This window comes from Thalassophryne amazonica, chromosome 6 (genome assembly GCF_902500255.1).
Source record: "Thalassophryne amazonica chromosome 6, fThaAma1.1, whole genome shotgun sequence".
Taxonomy (NCBI): Eukaryota; Metazoa; Chordata; class Actinopteri; order Batrachoidiformes; family Batrachoididae; genus Thalassophryne; species Thalassophryne amazonica.
The window spans coordinates 126263286-126283472 of record NC_047108.1 but is presented as its reverse complement, the minus strand read 5'-3'; the positions used below and the strand labels follow the sequence as shown (position 1 = coordinate 126283472).

General features: G+C 40.1%; 1 long non-coding RNA gene across 1 annotated transcript; it reads right to left on the bottom strand.

Annotated features, from left to right (window-relative positions):
* Window positions 1–500: 500 nt before the first annotated feature.
* Window positions 501–13073, bottom strand: LOC117511738. Its single transcript, XR_004561064.1, has 3 exons — window positions 12991–13073; window positions 9585–9587; window positions 501–513 (listed from the first exon to the last, which is right to left on the bottom strand). It is a non-coding gene; the product is annotated as an uncharacterized LOC117511738 (long non-coding RNA).
* Between the last annotated feature and the right edge of the window lie 7114 nt (window positions 13074–20187).

Here is a 20187-nt window from a genome sequence, read left to right as displayed (position 1 = left end):
GATCTGTGTTGTGAAGCTGGTACACAATAGGTTTATCCACCAAGTTTGACTGAATTTGCTCTTTTCCCTTTGAAGATATCACCACGGACCGTAGACAGTAAAGCCTGGGTCTCACCGAATAATGAAGGATGATAATGAGCCACGCAGCATGTTTTCTTGCTACCAGAGGGTTTCTTCAACTATCGTGGGAGTTTCATGGCTCTGAATGGCTCTTAGACACATTATCTTCAGTTAACGAGGCTCCTCTCTGAGTGTGGCGCTAATTTCAAGAAGTTCAAAATTTAGCAACAACAGCGTGGCGCAGTTGGTGTACGAGTTACTGCGATGGCTTAGAGGCATGTGCGTGGTGCTTACAAGGCTGCTAAAAGCCCATTATCCATGCGCCTAGCAGCTACGCAGGACCTGAGAGGCTGTTTTTTTCCTCTCTTTCCTGCTCCATGTGGAACAGCTTAAGGTAACTATTTTTAAAGTTTTTATAGCTTGATAAAACAGTTCCTAGCTGTAAAAGTACGTCTGTTCTATGTTGATGTCTGTTGTATGTAAAAGTATGTTGATTTAATGTCTTGTTAATGGATCACATGAGCTTTGCTGTGTGTGTGCACTGAGGCAGTGACTCATCACACTTCAAACGAGCATTAACAGAACGCCAGCTCACAAAAGTCATTTTTCAGTAGAGGTGGGTGATACCGGGAATTTTGCTATTTATCCGATACCAAGTAAATACAGGCCCAGTATCACCGATATTGATACCGACAGCGATACTTTTTCATATTTAAGCTTCATAGATCCAAAGGCTCCAAAAGCCCTAGGATAGAATGTCACCAAACATTGTACGTGACAACAAAATACTTCATTATCACAATCAACATTTTTGTTTTGAAAAATATCACTCAACACAACTTAAAATCTCCTGAGGTAGAGGGCTGACAAACCACAATACAAGGGTGCGCTGCTCTGTGTTGTGTGACACAGCGCAACGCTGCTCTTACAGAGAGTAGACTTTGATGAATCTGCGTGCGCAACAGTCAGTGTGTGCGGGAGAGAAAAAAAGCTTGAGTATCAATCTTTTTACACAAGGATAATTCAATATCAATACCAGCGTTGGTATCGATATTATCTATATTAGGATCAATCTGCCCACTTCTATTTTTCAGTCAATATTGGACAAACACAAAGTTAAAATTTGGGTGACTGCGTGAAAGTGGATGTGTAGCCACGGAAGATAATAACTCCAGTGAAGCCACTAAAAGCAGAGCAGAAGCTGTGCGGCAACACAGAAGGAGAGCGTGCAAAAGACTGATTCTGAAGACATAACACAAAGTTAAAAGTTGTATCACAGTGACTTGTAAGCTGCGGAAGAAAGAAAGAAATATATATATTTATTTATTTTGGAAAATGATCCACAGGTGTATATAATTAAAGCGGCCACCTCATTCTGTATGCAGAATGGCACCACGCGCAAAAGAGCGCTTTTTCAGAAATAAACGGACGAACACAAGTTAAAAGTGGAATCACAGTGTAAAAATGACTGTGTTTAAAAAGCCAGTGAAAAAATAAAGCCAGGAAGCCACAGATGGAAAGAGCACAGAGGCGGCTCTCCATGAAAAGACAACAGCAGCGCACGTGCAAAAGAGCGATTTTGCAGAAATAAACAGACAAACGTTTTGTGTGTTTAAAAAGCCGCAGAAGAAAAGCCAGCGAGCCACAGAGCCAGCAAGGAGCACAGAGGCAGCTCTCCAGGAACCCGTGGTTCGGGTCTAGCTGGTCTGGTGCATTACAGGTGGACAGCAGCCTGGCGCACAGCGCACAACCGCGGAACTGTGCTGTGTCTGTTTTTGGACTGCGTTTAAAAAATGGGACATCTTTAAATGCTGCTGTGAGTCTGTGAATTGAAAACCCACACTTTAAAGGGACCAGGTGTGGGAGGGCTGGAGGTTTGGACAAAACTCATGTCTAAACGTGTGTTATCATGGCACTATGTGGCTTAGTGTGGCTGATGCGAGCCATTCGAGGCTCTAATGACCGGTTGGTCGTGGCTCACTTGAGGCTGCTACATGGCACATGCGGGCTACAGAGAGGCACATAGAGGCACCTTCATAGCGGATATGTGATAGATGAAAACATGGCTCATTCTTCTAATAATCGCTGACACACCCATGTATGGCTCCTTCATCCTTCACTATTCGGTGGGACCCAGGCTTTACCTTAGATTTGTTGTTAAAATTTGACCAGTGACCTTGACATGACCTGTGTTGTGAGAGGAAGATCCACTCAGTGTATCCACAAAGTTTGATGGAAATTGCTCTTTGCATTTTGAAGTTATTGTAAACAAACAGACAGATGGACAGTGGCTTTATTTACCTGTTTTCTTCACAGTGAAGCTAAATACCACCATGAAAATGACGTGGGGGTTACCTGAAATCACAGATGAGCACAAATCTTCAGAGTTTGGGAAAAAAGGAAGAGTTGTGTGTCCCCGGATCACCATAACTCGCTGTGCTCACCTTGTTCATGTGGCATCGTTATGAGTGATAGGCTGTTTTGTTGGATTAGTTTTCTGGGGAAGCGTTTAGGAACATGTTTATAAGATGAATAATTCAGGAATAGATTAAGGTTTCGAGAAATTGTGGATGTATGAATGATGTTATACATCTAGTGCGTATGTGGTGTTTGTGTTAATAAATCATACATGTGTTATGAACTGAGTGGTGAGTTATAATAATGAAATCTCCGCCCAGCAGGAAGTACGTGTGTTCTCATCCCAAGTCCTCCACAGCTGCTGGAAGCATTACCTGTTTGTTGCGCACCTCAGAAACCAGCTCAGCAGCTCCCTCTGAGCCCACTCATCAGTCCACTTTTGACTTGTGTATGAACAGGAGGTAGATAATTTACAGACACGTTATTCCACACACATGGAAACGGCTTACGCAGGATTTCCAAAGTGATTGCAGTAACAGATTTATCACGTAAAGACTCAAAAAGTAGAGCCATACTTCTGTCTTTTTCTGCTTTAACAGCCATTCACATTTTTCTGCAGGGGTGTTGAACCTGACGGCGTCTGATGTCTGTTAAAGGTGTTACCGCGTGATCTTTTGAACAGCTCAAACATCCCACGTCACTCATGATTAAGAGCCTTGGGAAAATTCGGATGATCACATGGTCACATGTGTTTTTGACTTGATTTTTGAATGCAAGTCACCAAAAACAGAATTGACATAGATTTAATTTGTTATATGCATAAACCAGTTCCATGGCTACTTGAGGTTTGCGCCAACTTGGCAGTTTACTGGATGTGGGGGTCCCTGTACTCCACCCCACCCTTTGCTACGGATCTTTAACATTGCGGTGTTAGATATTTGTGACTAGCTCAAGACTGTGAAAACAAAAGCTGAAGAAGGTCCTGCAACAAGTCAAATGTTTCCAATAATGTGTGTATGTGTGGGGGGGCAGAATAGACTATGTGGTATGAATTGTGTTGCCGATTCCTACTGCTACTGCTGATTAAACGTATTTATTTGTCTGTCTGTTCATTCAATGCTACAACAAGAACAAAAACAAAACCCATGCATCTTGATTGCCCCCCCCAGTGTAAAGTGTGCTACTTTTCTGTGTCCATTAGTTTTATATGAATACTAAATAAAGCTGATCAGTCATGACTGATGGCATTTGAAGCCATCATCGTTGTTGTAATCTAAGCTGTTGGCAGCCTGCTTGTTTTGATGTTGTAGTTCCTTCTCTTGATTGCACTCAGGTCACATAAGATGTAAAGTCATTGGAAGCATTTAAAATCAGAACTGACCATATGTTTTGTTATGAGGACGGGATGTCACCCCCGTTCAAAGACCAGCCAAACTCCTGCACTTCATATCATCAGCATACATGATGATAGGGGAATCCGGGGCACAGTGGATCAGAAATGTTGTTTTGTGGCAGCATAAACACATTTTGCAAAGGTTTAGTTCATTCTATTGGGGATTTAATACAGCAAGTTATTGTTTATAAGGCTGTTATTTATGCCTCCCCAAGTGTAATTTACAGGTGTTTAAAATCGATTTTAAAATTTTTGATTCCCTGTGCCTCAGACACTAATTCACAGGGCACAGTGAATCAACTTAGAATATAATGAAAAAACACACATGATTATAAAGATTTCTTCAAAACTATTAAGTATATTCTGATGCATCTACAAACTATAATCCAGCAAACCAGCTATGTGACGTGAGTGTCTTATATAGTGATATAAGTCCTTTAGGAACTATTATAAATACAACTGTCATCATTTCTGTTCAAACGTGAAAACAGTTGTTTATATACAGTAATTATAGAATAATTCATGGAAAAATAAATGTGTAAGCTTCAACAAGTAATATTTGTCATCCACTCGATACTGGGGCTTAGTAAATCACTTTCTAGACTGATTCACTGTGGCCCGGGTGCATGTGACACACACGAGTCATGTGATCAAATAGCTGATAGTCTGGAGAAGACATAACACATACTCATCGGTTGGACGGGGTAGTCTTTGAACTAAGAACAGGTTTTTTGGGCCACCTTTCCTCTGTTGTGAGAAATAAATACAAAATAAATGGACTGCATTTATAGCACTTTTCCATCTGCATCAGACGCTCAAAGCACTTTGCAATAATGCCTCACATTCACACCGATCTGAGGGTGCTGCCATACAAGGCACTCACTACACACCAGGAGCAACTAAGGTATTAAATACAAAGACATTGACATCCATAAAATTTACTTTTGATAGGAAAAAACTGACTTTACTTGCCACTTAGTTTTACCCTTAATGTATCCAAAAACAAAGCACTAATTTATAAGGGGGATGTCTTTATGCATAAAAATATGGTAGAACTGCTGCAAATATATATGTAGTTTTGCAGATATAGCTCCTGTTTCACTGTGCCCCGTGATTCACTGTACCCCGTGATCCACTGTACCCCAGTTTCCCCTATATAGGAGCAAAACAGATCTCAACACTGGAACTAACAAAGATTCTGTTACTCCAACAAAGAGGATGGCATTTTATACCTGTCTGTTAATTAGTTTGTTCTCATAGGAAGTGATTTTCATCAAACCTAGCGGAAAGGTGAGACATTAAGAATGAACATGTTTAATTTTGACACATCTCTAGATCCAACCGCTGAGCTCGGAATATGTTTCACTTTTGTCAGTATTCATTAATTTTTTGTACTCAGTTGTTCCAATTAAGAGTCACAAGAGGGTTGGGGGGGGGGGGGGGGAGCCCATCCCAGTGGTCACTGGGCAAGAAGCAGGGTACATCCTAGATGTGATGCCAGTCCATCGCAGGACCATATATAGACAGACATAAACACTGGGGGTACTGTGGCGATATCTGATACCCCAGTACCCTCCATAATTCAAACATGACAATGACAAGGTGCTTGTAACACTCATACAGTATATCCTTCTTGTCTGTAATTGTAAATATTACAATATAGTTCCCATATTCATGGCTGGAAAACTCTTGTAACATGATGTCAGACACCTGTAATGTGGACCATACCATTTCTGAACCTTTGTTGAAACTCTTATCTACCTGTCCCCCTCCCATCATAAGTTCAGTAGCTTCTGTATCACAAACACAAGTCTGTCATTCATCACTGCTGTTGTTGTTATGTGACGTGTTGCGGCAGGATGAGGTTAGCGAGTGGGGCAATGACATCGTCATTTCACAAAAGTTGTGTATTGGTTGTACACATGAAAACGCAAAGGTTACGTTTTGACATTTATCCACTCTGGGTCATTTATCCACTCTGGATCAAGCCAAAGGATACTGTAGTTGATGCAAGTTATAGTATCTAGCTTGTTTAACACACTGTACTTTCTTACCTTCAGAGGTTCTGAATTCAAACTTGCTAAAGGCGCCCTGACACTTGCATGACTTTGATCCGTGTACTTGCACGCACTCTGCTGTGCATTAGAGTAAATGCACTACAAACCGTTGTAAACTGTGCACAGCGTCATGCAAGTGAGCAAAGAAAATTTTGAAATGTTCAAAATCTCTGTTGCGCATTAATTATGTGAATTTCATGTGAACATTGCGTAAACAATTAAAAACACTGCGTGTGAGTTTCTGTGTAGGCTCTCAGTTGTCCAGGTGGTTTCCATTGTAGAGAAGCTTGAATCTTCGACTGGGTTTTGAATCTTCGACTGAACTGGACTTCTGTCTCACCCTTGTTGAGAAGAACCACAAGAAGAAGTCAGACTATCAGAGCAAGAATTTTAGCTGAGGAAGCGTCTGCAATTTGAAGCAAAACGTCCTCACGTCAAGCAACCCAGTCCAGTCGAAGATTCAAGCTTCTCTACTGCATGTGTGTGCGAGTGATTGCGTCAGCACACCGCATCACAGCGCAGCTCATCTGAATGATTCTGATGAGGCTCATAAGAAGGAAAAAACATGCAACTGTTTCATCAAGCCATTACAATATAAACATTACAAATAATTACCTTTAAGATGGTTCCAAATATGTTCTCCACCTCATGAAGCACAGGAAAGAGAGAGAAAAAAAGCTCCCGCTGAAATGGTCCTCTGTGATTTCAGAAGCAATTAGAGGTGTTTTCAACAGCCAAACTCTGGGAGAAAATGACTAATCTGAAAAAAAATTTATTTTATAAAAGCAGCGTCCAGTGCACAAAGCATGGCATCCAGCTGGGAAGTGGGTGGGATTGTCACGACAAAGTGTGAGAGCGTGCGGAGCCAAAATGTGTGTCAGGGCAAGTGTCAGGGCACCTTAACACTCTACACACAAATGCTAATGTTAGCTACTTTCTAGCATTTTCCTTAAGTTACAATAAAACTAATTGACATTAGCTATCTAATGTCAGCATTAACATAACCTAATGCTGCATTGCATTTACTTAGCAAGTCGTAACTGGAAATGACATCACACATGAGGTAAATGTGTTCGATTTTTCACACAGCACTGCAAATTGCAAAATAGGATGCCTCCAAGATTTTGGAGTATAGAGTGCTACAAAAAAGATTCAGTCCACAAACGACACCTTACGGAAGAGAAATACATTAGTGTTTTAATTAACAGCTCTGTTTGTAGCACAGCGTAGACAGCCATTGTTTTTAGCATCAGCTACCAGTTTAGCCAGTGTTAGCACCATCAGTTAATAACAACACATGTAGCATTTCACGCATAAAAGTATTACAGCATCATGTCCACAGACAGCAGTAGGACAGTACTTTGCACACAGTTTATTAAACTGGACACACAAAAAACAGAAGCGCTAAAAAAAGCAAAAACTACACCTCTCGCTGTGGTTGGCGCTCAGAGCGGCCATGTGGACTTGGGAACTTGGAATATGTGGAGTTCGTAAGTGTTGATGACTTTTAATTATGACTTCTGGGACATTTCTGGGGGGCATAGCTGGGTAATTCTGACCTCTGAGTACAAATGGGACACACAAAAATTTCTAGTTTCACGAAGTTTCGCACAAGAACCAACACCTTGGCCACACCAGGGTGCTTCTTCCACTGTGCTCTGGGGATCAAATTGCTGACATTGTTTGGAGTCAGTGGTAGGGAGGGGCTGAGCATCGTCAGGATCATCAGGTTATAACACTAAATGTTTATATGAAGCTTTGTGAGGGTTGGAGACAGTCAGAGATTGGGGGGGGGGGGGGTCCTGCTCTGGAAGAAAGGCACTTTGTTTTATAGGCGGCCTGGAATGTGTTGAGGACTGTGGACATCTGCTTTATTAGCATATGTGATTCCACCCCCAGCTACAAGTCTGCTGGTGGTCTGATAATACGCCTTAATGTTGTTATATATAAATTCAAACCATGTCAGTGATCACTTGGTTAGATTACAACCCTTTTTGACAAATAATTGGGATTTATAGGCACAGTTGAGAGATTTTTAAGATGAGACAAAAAGACAGGAAGCGAGAGGACTTTTTAATAATAGGCATGTTTTTGCATGTAAGAAGGTTTTCTTCTTCTTTTTCAATTGCACCATGGAGAGATTGCACTATATGAATACATGTCTGGCTCTCCTGCAGTTTTTGGTGTGAAAATTCCCCAGAAGCACTCATGTCTATACAGATGCATCCCACCCATGCATCCATACCAGCTCATACATTACCATTTTCTTTGTTAGGCTAATTGCATTATGAGGTCTTTTTAAAAAATCACGTAGGGGGTATCGTGCTTAAGGGTAAGATTCATGTTTTGTTTTTTAGAGCTTTTTTTTTTGGAAATGTTATTTTCATTCAAATAAATTGTAAAATAAAACTCGAATTGAAACTATAATTGAATAATTGGTTCTTAATTGATTAATAAAGTAATTGCCTTACATTTTGATTTTTGATAATCAAATGTTTGAATTAAGTTGTACATACACTATATATATATATAGTTTCTTAAATATGACTGTTTTTTTTGTTTGTTTTTTACTCCTGTTTGGCAGTAAACTGAATACCTTGGTGTCATCACAAATGGAAGCACCCAGAAGTGTAGATTAATGTTAATATAATCCATTAATAAGTTTGTGCCGGCCTCCTCTTCACCCTGAGACAGACTGTCTCAGGGTAAACCTTTCATAAAGGTTTCCAAAGTGTTGAACAATGTGAAACCACAGGAACAATGTTGTTGCTATTAATCCCTGTGCGATATTCTTCTGTGGAACAATTAAAGACTTGTTAATCATTGTCTCACAGAGAACAAAGCATTTTAAAGAAGCACTTGAGAATAACATGTAGAGACATGTATCCCCATCATAACTGATGCCCCAATAAATGTTGAACATTCAGTGTTTGAAATAGACAATGTTAAATTAAAAAAAAATTACAACAAAAATATTTCTAATAAATGAAGAAACACACGTGCCAAAATAAGAAATTTTAGAAAATTGCACCACAGAAATGTCATGGTTTACAGTATCTGGGCAATTTTTCTAGGGAACAAAATGGGGTCTCATTGGTCTAAATCAGAGTATTTGGGACAAAGTGTCCCATCCTTGGACAAAAATACACAACATGCTCTTTTGTACAAATATGTCATTTGATGAAATTGTTTGGAAGATCAAAATGTGAGCTTTGAACCTTATGAGGCATTCAACAAATTATCAAACAAAACTACTCAGAGTGGGTTTCAGATAATATAATGGACAAATATGACACAATCTGTACATTACCAACAAAATACACACCTAATACTTATGCATCTAAAAAAATGTCTTGGTGTTTGAGCACATCATATTTGGTTTCTGAAACACAAATCGACTTTCTTTCCCCCATTTTATGACATTTTACAAACCAGAACAACTAATCAATTAATCAAGAAAATAATAACATATTAATCAATGACTAAAATCATTATTAGTTAAAGCCCTAAATAAAATATGCTCATCATCGTTCAATGTCGTAAATGTTGCAGCGTCTCTCAAATGCTCCATGATAAAGATCACGTGGTAAAGTCCCTTAAGACTGATATCATCTATTAAACAGAGCAGGCCGGTGTAACCTAACACCTTTAGGGGAATGCATTCAATCAGTTCTATTGTTGTTGCTCACATACAGTTCCTTCTGGGAGATAAGTACGGCCTGGCCCCTCAGATAACAACAGTGCCTTAAAAGCCTGGATGAGGCATTCACTGTCACCACCTCCAGTTGAATCATTCCCATCCTGATTAATGTGCCAGTGGTCAGCCAGATGTGAAATCACATGAACATTTGATTTGCATTATGGAAGGTTGGTGCAACGATAATATCATTTCATATCAGACAGGATGTAACGAGGTGAGTGCTACCGCCGCGATTCAGCTCCAGAATAGGCAGCATAAATATTTGGCGTGGAGGATATGACTCAGGACGGAGAGAATCCACTTCATTGGGCCATTACTTGAGTTGAAAGGAAAGAGAGGAAGTTGGTTTGAAGATTTGTCACCAGTTTGTGTTTAGAAGGGGGGCGGGGTTCTGCACAGTCAGGATGTGGGGGGAAAAAAAAACTCTGGGTGTTGGATCAGATTAGTCTGATTCGTGTGAGCTAAATATCATTGAATGATATCAAATCAAATATTGTTTTTATTTGTTTATTACAAACAGTATTGGTGATTATTTGTTACTCAGATAAGAACTAATGACATATTTTGAAGGAAGCTAATTACAGCACCTAAATTAATCCCAGTAATCTCTAAATTACAGGTAAATCATAGACCAGCCAGAGGCAGTTTCTTTAAGGTCACACAATTTCAAGCTCTGGTTGCCTCTGAGAGGTAAATTATTCAGTTACTTCCACCGACAGCCCAGCAGATAAGTGACAAATTGGCGAGATTGCAAAACAAGCACTAAACTTGGTGTGAACATTCCTGTAGTGGCACCTTTAAAAAAAAAAGTAGCACTTCAAGTTCAAAGAGTTAAACTCACTTTTTCTTGTTTAACACTGTAGTTTAACGACATTAACCTTTTAAGTTGTATGGTCGTACTGTATTTTAATCCAATAATGTATAGCCACTCAAACTCTTAAGGATTATGAAACTGCACTTTCCCCATCACCAAAATGATTGAATATCGATATCCACTTTGTGCCAATCCCAATGTATTCAGTCTATGTATGTATTCAGTCTGCTCTGGTGACCCTGGACATCCACGGACAGCTGAAAGACAAACAACAACAACAACAACGTTTACCTGTTGGTTACCAGGACTGCCAGGGGGACCAAGGGGTGGGGCAAAAGTGGGACCAATTTTGCAGTCCCAGAACCACAGGGATCCTCATCATTTTGTCCTGATACTTCAGGGTACATGCTGGGTGCAGCAGGGGTGGTGGCCAAGTGGTTAATGCACTTAGGTTCGGTGCAGAAGGTCCCAGTTCAAACCCACCCCTACCCATTCTCCATGAATGTGGAGGTGTGTCAGAAGGGCATCCAGGGTAAAACGTGTGCCAAATCACATGCAGATCCACCTTGGATCTGCTGTGGTGACCCCAAGTGAAAACAAGGGAGCAGCCGAAGGGTCTTACTTATTTCAAGGTACATCTGTCATGGAGGAAATGTTAGTTTTCACCTGTATATACTGGTTGTTCAGTTGATTTACTGGTGTGATATTTATTTGTTTCTGTTGATTTATTCAGACCTATTCACAGGACGGCATAAAAACTGGGGTAGGTTAATCACGGTTATGAGCATGATGATCTTTCAAGAGGAATCTGTCAAATTTATAAACTTTGTGATAATCCAGAATAATTTTGGATCAGGATTATTAATGTTTTATTTATTTACTTTTTTTTTTTTTTTTTTTTTTTACAATTTGGGTTAAGCACTATGACATTGATCGAATACAGTGCACAAAGATTTGATGTGTCCTTACAGATATGAACGTAAATCCAAAAGATGCCTTTAAGGCTGCAAGCAAAGCAGCAGTTGTGAAAGCTGCCTCAGACCACAATCCAGACCAAAGGACCAAAGTTTATTCCAACCAAAAGAGGTGGTCTTGGTCCAGATCCTTCCGACATTTGAACCAATTTTAACGAAATTCAGGCAGGTCATCATCAGCCATTAACAGTAGAACAAGAAGGAAATGGAATTACTATCAATCCAAGAAAGTACCAACCATAAAAACACTTAGCCGTGGCAGCACATGTGGAAAGGAGATGAAGTCACAAACATCACACATTGTCAAGTATAGAGAGAGACGCAGCCTACATCGATGTGACGGCAGCATGTTAGGACATCGTGGAAAGGTTTTAGCACAAATGCATAATTGCAGTGTGAAACCAAACTAACTGGACCAAACGTTTAAAAAATATGAATCTGAGTCGGAATCTTGTTCTGGGTTTTCAGGTGTGAAAATGCCCTAAACTGAATAAATGGTGTCACACTGAAGGCCCTGGTGGATGCTTGTGCTCATTGTACAAGTATAGTTTCCAGTGTTTTGACTCTATCTGCATTCCTGCTATAAAACCCGTTTGAAGCTGTTGTCCTCCTCAGCCATTCATCAGTGGTGTGAGGCTGATACGTCCATCTGCGCTAATCCTGGACAACTGTGCAGCCGCGCCACCGTATCCTTTATACTACGGCTGGTTTCGTGGTACAACAGGCTCCCCTACTTTGTCCTTGAATTGTTTTAATAAGCCCCATGTCGGGGTGGGGGGTGCAAACAAAAGAAAATGTCTCTAAGGATCGTCAAAATCACAGCCGTGTTTACTCCAAGGCGCTGCGATGATTGACGTGTTTAAAACAGGTGATCGTCTGCGTTCAACAAAATTAATAAAGTGGTGAATAAGCGCAGCCTTTTTTTATGCGCTACTGAACGAATCAAACATCAGCAGAAGTTTGAATAATATTCTATTTTTGGGTGTTTTTCCCCCTTACAAAATGCATCTTCCCCTCACAGATGAAATGGGTTCATTTTCTTAGGTTCACTTTCACAGATATGCATCAAGGAAATTACATTGAAGTTGTCTATAACTTGGAAAAACTTTGAGGATCCAGTAGAGTAACTTGATAAACTGGACATTCTGTCATTATGCCATGGGATCTTGTTTTAACTGTGGCAGGATTTTTTTTAGATGTACAAAGAAAATGTTTCCCAACATGATCTTTGAAATACTTTGAGAAAGATACAGGGGATCCTACAAAATGAGAATCTAAGTAGAATTTTTCCAAATGACATCCTGGATCCTGGTTTGGGAAACCATCCAAACAGACAACTGGCCCAACCCTGCATCTCAAAAGTAGCCATCTATTTGCCATAATCAGGTGAAATCCCAGCACCCTCTTGGCTTTGTCCAGCTGCTGGAGCCCTCAACACTTAGACAAGTGAGACAAGTCCCCAGAGAAACCCCACATGGTCAAAATGTTACAGCTGACAATACCTCAACGCATGTGGTACTCCGCAGTTTAGGTCTCCCCAAGTAACTGCTCATGAAGAGACTAGTAGTAAAGACACTGATTGGTTGCCTTAGGTCACCGGTTAGCATCCAGATCTCACAACCATACAGTAAGACAGGAAGCACCATCACCCTAAATACTTGGACCTCCATTCTCCTGCAAAGATATCAGCATCACCAACACCTCTGTCCAAAGACCTATGACTCCATAAGCTCTTCCCAGGCATCTCCTGATCTCAAGGTCGAGGACCTCCGAGACATGAATGTCACTGATAAGTGAAAATCTCTACAAGTTCAACAAGAGCAATCAAACCAAAACATAACAAATCCTGGTTTGATTTGGTTTTGGTTTTGACTGTTAGAACACATCTTTTACTCTCCTTCCTGCCAAAAAGTTTCCTTGTACATTTTCTGATGGAATATGTTTGTTAACCTATGGTATGTGGTATTTGTTTTGTTTTCAATCCAAAATCCATCAAGTTTGTCCAATATTTATTGCATTTCTCCTTTGTCCATCAGTTGTTCAAGTACTCACAGGGAGCCAGCTCCACAGGTTGAGCACCACAGCTTCATGTCATGAAAACTGCTGTGAATGTTGGTTGTTAAATTATTCTTCTGTTATGTATTTAAGTAATTAGTATTACTCACACAAGGACCGTAAAGCAGCCAGCGCTGATTATTACATATACCAGACACGAAGCACACAACAAACAACGAGCTGTGAAAATCTCTTCATCTGTCAGTTGCAACATCTATTGCAAAATTGTGAAACCTGCAATGCTTGCTGGTTCACTAGACAAATGAACTCATTTGCTCACGGTGCATTTTTAGTTTCACGACAAAATTGCCTCAGGCAAAAAAGCCAGAGGTCGACTGTAAAAGGAGTGGTCAGAAAGTCTATCTGTGTGTGTGTGTGTGTGTGTGTGTGTGTGTGTGTGTGTGTGTGTGTGTGTGTGTGTGTGTGTGTGTGTGTGTGTGTGTGTGTGTGTGTGTGTGTGTGTGTGTGTGTGTGTGGCGGCATAAACTTGTGCGTATGTGTGTAAACGTACACATGTATTGGTAGATAAGCCGTAGCTGCATGTAATTGCTTGTCCCTGTGTCAAACCTGCAGCACGGTCCACTTGGACCTCCCAGCAGTCAACTTTGCCAGCAAGAGGTGACAAGAAGCCATGAGTGTCACGTGACATCTGAACACTGCCATAATCCAAAATCCAGACCTAAGTCAGGGAATCTGTTTTTAATGCCGGACAGAACCACCAGGTCCTGATGAGAAGGAAAAACGACGTATTTTACAACAAAGATCAACACCAGTAGCTCACTTTGGACAAACCGCAGAGGCCAAAGTTAGCTTGGCCTTTATGTAAATGCTCTCACCCCCTTCCAAATTCAGCTCTCCAAGTCAAATATACCATCCCCCTCGTGTGCCGCCGCTCCCGTGGAGGAGGGTGGTGTGGAGAGAGATCCCAAACCATCTGAATCCCTTTTAACTAAAGTGGTCAGAGAGGAGTACGGCCAATTATTCCACATCATGCATTCCTTTCAGAAGAGGATAGTATCACTGCGCAACGTGTGGAACACAAACAGGCCGCATCATATCACCCAAACACTGATAAACTCTGCAGAGATGTGCTGCCAAAAAAAAACAAAACTCCTAAACAGGTGCTTACAAGATCTAACTCAAAACCAAGTGTGAGTTACATTTAAAAAAAAATACTGGTTCATAAAATGTTTAAAAGAAAAGGTTGTCAATCAAAGTAAAAATAATAATAATACATATCAAAGTACTTAAATGTCAAAATGTTTAAATACTTTTCAAAAAGATTAATTAACTGTGAGTAAGAGAAAGTTTAATTATAAATCTAATTATTCCTATTCCACAACAATCAAATGCCAGATTTTTCTTATTTTATTTTAAAAATTAATTAATTAACATGGGTCAAAGGGCAGTGCAGTGGCATAGTGGTTAACATTGTTGCCTCACAGCAAGAAGGTCATGGGATAGCTTCCCACCTTGGGCTTTCTGTGTGGAGTTTGCATGTTCTCCCCATGTTTGCGTGGGTTCTGCATGTTTCCAAAAGACATGCAGGTTAGGTGGATTGGAAACTTTAAGTTGACTGTAGGTGTGCATGCGGGTGTAAAGGTCTTTTTGTTTGTTTATATGTATGTGACAGTAGGACCTTTGTGGTCGGGACAGCGGTGGGATCAAACCACGGGCGGCTTGCACTAAAGACCATTCCTCTACCAGGTCAGCCAAAGGGGAATTCCCCCGTAGCCAAGCTAGTGGGAACATCTTTCTAATCAGGACCAGGACCTTCATCCTGTTACATGCAGCCCTGTGACAGACTGGTGTCCAGTGCAGGGTGTGCCCTCCGTCATGCCCAATGATTGCTGGATAGGTTCCAGCCCTGCCATGACCCTTTATTGGAGTATGCGGATATAGAAAATGGATGGATGTATCATATTACAAACCTCAGCTCAGTTTATTCATACAACGTCAAATCACTGCATCATGTCTTGACCTTACCAGCCCGTAAGCAGGCACCTTGTTGGCACTGGTGGTGTTGGGAGTGCACATTGGTGTTTACCCAAGGCCATCAAATATGGTCATTGGGTATGTGAAGGCTTTGTGTCCGTCTGTGCTCAGCATAAATCCAATCCTAAAACTGCCACAGTCTTCAAATTCACAAAGAACATTCTTGGGACACAGACCTTGTTCAAGTTCAAAGATGGCTAACCTTGACCTATTTTAAGAGGTACTTTAAGAGGCTAAAATGTCACATTCTGTTTTAATCTGTTCAGTTTGTTTATGAGTGGCGGGCATAACAGCCAATCAGAGTAGCGCTTCACTGTGATGTCAGTGGCGGGTCTCCAAAATCGCTTCATTTTGTGTGTTTATATACATGTTTCTCATATATTATGTGGAAGCTAGTGAGAAATAAACACTTCTAAAACTGAAATGCTGTTTTTGGAAGCTAATAATAACTTTGAGCTTATTTACAAGAGATCACAGGCTGGTAGCTAACTGCAAAACTCTGTTTTGTTTGTGTAAGTTATCCTTTTTGTCATATATTATGTAAAAACTAGCAAGAAATAAACACTTCTAAAACTGAAAATGCTGTTTTTGTAACATAATAACACTTCTGGAGTCATTTAAAAATTCTTGAAAGGGTAGTTGTAAAACAGCTAACTGATCATCTGCAGAGGAATGGTCTATTTGAAGAGTTTCAGTCAGGTTTTAGAATTCATCATAGTACAGAAACAGCATTAGTGAAGGTTACAAATGATCTTCTTATGGCCTCGGACAGTGGACTCATCTCTGTGCTTGTTCTGTTAGACCTCAGTGCTGCTTTTGATACTGTTGACCATAAAATTTTATTACAGAGATTAGAGCATGCCATAGGTATTAAAGGCACTGCGCTGCGGTGGTTTGAATCATATTTGTCTAATAGATTACAATTTGTTCATGTAAATGGGGAATCTTCTTCACAGACTAAAGTTAATTATGGAGTTCCACAAGGTTCTGTGCTAGGACCAATTTTATTCACTTTATACATGCTTCCCTTAGGCAGTATTATTAGATGGTATTGCTTAAATTTTCATTGTTACGCAGATGATACCCAGCTTTATCTATCCATGAAGCAGAGGACACACACCAATTAGCTAAACTGCAGGATTGTCTTACAGACATAAAGACATGGATGACCTCTAATTTCCTGCTTTTAAACTCAGATAAAACTGAAGTTATTGTACTTGGCCCCACAAATCTTAGAAACATGGTGTCTAACCAGATCCTTACTCTGGATGGCATTACCCTGACCTCTAGTAATACTGTGAGAAATCTTGGAGTCATTTTTGATCAGGATATGTCATTCAAAGCGCATATTAAACAATATGTAGGACTGCTTTTTTGCATTTACGCAATATCTCTAAAATCAGAAAGGTCTTGTCTCAGAGTGATGCTGAAAAACTAATTCATGCATTTATTTCCTCTAGGCTGGACTATTGTAATTCATTATTATCAGGTTGTCCTAAAAGTTCCCTAAAAAGCCTTCAGTTAATTCAAAATGCTGCAGCTAGAGTACTGACGGGGACTAGAAGGAGAGAGCATATCTCACCTATATTGGCCTCTCTTCATTGGCTTCCTGTTAATTCTAGAATAGAATTTAAAATTCTTCTTCTTACTTATAAGGTTTTGAATAATCAGGTCCCATCTTATCTTAGGGACCTCGTAGTACCATATCACCCCAATAGAGCGCTTCGCTCTCAGACTGCAGGCTTACTTGTAGTTCCTAGGGTTTGTAAGAGTAGAATGGGAGGCAGAGCCTTCAGCTTTCAGGCTCCTCTCCTGTGGAACCAGCTCCCAATTCAGATCAGGGAGACAGACACCCTCTCTACTTTTAAGATTAGGCTTAAAACTTTCCTTTTTGCTAAAGCTTATAGTTAGGGCTGGATCAGGTGACCCTGAACCATCCCTTAGTTATGCTGCTATAGACGTAGACTGCTGGGGGGTTCCCATGATGCACTGTTTCTTTCTCTTTTTGCTCTGTATGCACCACTCTGCATTTAATCATTAGTGATCGATCTCTGCTCCCCTCCACAGCATGTCTTTTTCCTGGTTCTCTCCCTCAGCCCCAACCAGTCCCAGCAGAAGACTGCCCCTCCCTGAGCCTGGTTCTGCTGGAGGTTTCTTCCTGTTAAAAGGGAGTTTTTCCTTCCCACTGTAGCCAAGTGCTTGCTCACAGGGGGTCGTTTTGACCGTTGGGGTTTTACATAATTATTGTATGGCCTTGCCTTACAATATAAAGCGCCTTGGGGCAACTGTTTGTTGTGATTTGGCGCTATATAAAAAAAATTGATTGATTGATTGATTTACAAGACATTTTGCAGATGTTAGCATGCATGCTAACCTCCGCTAACTCAAAGCTAAATTCTTATGGAGTTAAATTAGTCTCATTTATACCTGCAAATCCACAGAAGGTGATGTACAAATAGTCCTTGATTTGCACAACTTGTGCTCTTAAAATATAAATATTGTTTTTGATTGATTGATTGATTGAATGAATGATTGATAGAGGGGCTTTATTGAACATGTACAAATTGTAGGTAAGACAATAGAATCTTAATAATTAATTAAACAACTGCAAATTATAAAGAAGACAATGCTCATACGGCCGAGGGTATTATAGCATTGCGTTATATTTCATTTTATAGGAAGAAATGTCAAGCAGACCAGACTCAGTGGGCTGACCATCTGCTATGGTCATATTAAGAAGTTAAAATAAAACCAAAGCAACAGAGCATGCAATAACAACAACAACAACAACAAAAAATGTTACAACTAAACAGTGAAGTGCAAATAGGAAACTAAAAGAAACATACTATGCTAGGTTGTCAGTGTCCATGGTGATAATGCATTATTAAATTAAATTAAGAAAATACAAAACAAGAATACACAGGCATGCACTCAGCATCCCCCAATGCCTGTTTATATCATTGTATTCAATTATCTTCACATTGGTAGATAAATTAGAGATATATACTGAAACGTCAGTTCAATTTATTTATACAGTTCCAAATCACATCATACAGTAAGTTGCCCCAAGATGCTACTCACAAGTAAGGTCTAACTTACTCTGCCCATGAGCAAGCACACTGGTGATGGCGGTAAGAACAACAACTTGTTTTCTAATTCCTCATTTGGAAATAAAAACTGCTGACTTAACCACGCCACCACACTGGGATTTGAGTAAATAGAATATTGGCAGTTCTACTTTCAATATATAAAGCTGCTGACCAATTATTTTTTCATTTATCTATTTATCATGGCTGATTGGTTAGGACAGAAATATGAAAGAGGTCGCTCAAGCTGCAAAAAAAAAAAAAAAAAAAACAACCCTATGGCTGCCAGTGGATCACAAATTTCTATAATCAATATGCTGTTCAGTAAAGTGGGCGGTGCTTTGAGGCTTTTGGTGAAATCCAGTCATACTCCAATTCCAACTCCTCCAAGATACACATTTAAGGATGAGCTCACAGTTCTAATCTGGTGAGAATCACATCAAATTTGGTTCAAGTTGTCACGTGCACAAGAAAGTGCTGCTGAAGTGTGCACAGATGCACAGATTAAAGTACAGTTCTATGTCTTGATTCTGGCAAGTGGAGGATAATAAAAATTACATTTTCTGAAAGTGTACTGCTCAGCACGTGACAATAAGAAGAAAAACACTTAACACTAAAGCAATTTAAAAAACCTAATGAACCTTATTTGCAAATTGCTTGAGCTCACCTTTATGAATTCCACTGTAAAACCTGGTCAGTTAATTTAACTCAAAGATTTGATGAAAGTAATTACATAAAAATGTAAGTGGCAATAACTACCTTTTTTAGTTAAATGTTTGTTTAACTTAGGTTGTAAAAGCAGCAGTGTATTTTGCAAGGTGATAACACTATTTTATATTCTGTGCCTAAACGTTTGCACAGAACCGTATTTTTGTGTAGTTCAGCCTGGTTCACTTTTTCATCCTGGTAAATAACCTAATTTGCTTTTCTGGCACTGAAGTCCGACTCCGGCTGCCACTCTCAACACGGGCTTAATGATGAAAAATACAGCTGTAGGCCGTTTGAACAGAGAAGCCTACAATTAACAAAGATTAATAACGGCGTGCCGAGATGAAGCCCCGCCCCTTAACACACCCCTCAGGCAAAGTTCTGTGAGAAAAAAGATGTTTGTTTGTTTTTGCCCTTCGTAGTGGCGCTGATTATAAGAAACTGGAGACGGTGCATTCTTGTCTGCGTGGAATTTTAAGTTCTCTTTCCTCTTCCACTGACCACAGGCCAAGAGTGTTTTTAAACGACAAAGATTTGTTCGGCACACATCTTCATCATGTTGCACCACTTGTTTTGAATTCATTTCAATCTAAATTAAACCCCAAAAGCAGATGATTTTGGATCGAATTCTCGTACTAAACACCACACTTCCAGTACTGCACCTTTTGCAAATCGGTGTTTAATGGACCTCGTCATCCTTGACTAATTCTCTCACTGTTTCTTCTGAAACTGGACACTTGTGTCCACGCATCATCCAACAGCGCCTTTCTTAGAAAGCGACTGGAGTGTGGAGTCACAGCTTTAACACTTTGACAAATTTGGCATTGAATCCTCACAGTCACGTTGCGACCACCATACGTTGGCCATGTGGTGATTATTCTTCTCATAAAGTTTGTGGAGGTGAACTAAAGATGTTTGTTTATGTCACATAACAACATAAATGGTAAATGGACTGCATTTATATAGCGCTTTTCCATCTGCATCAGA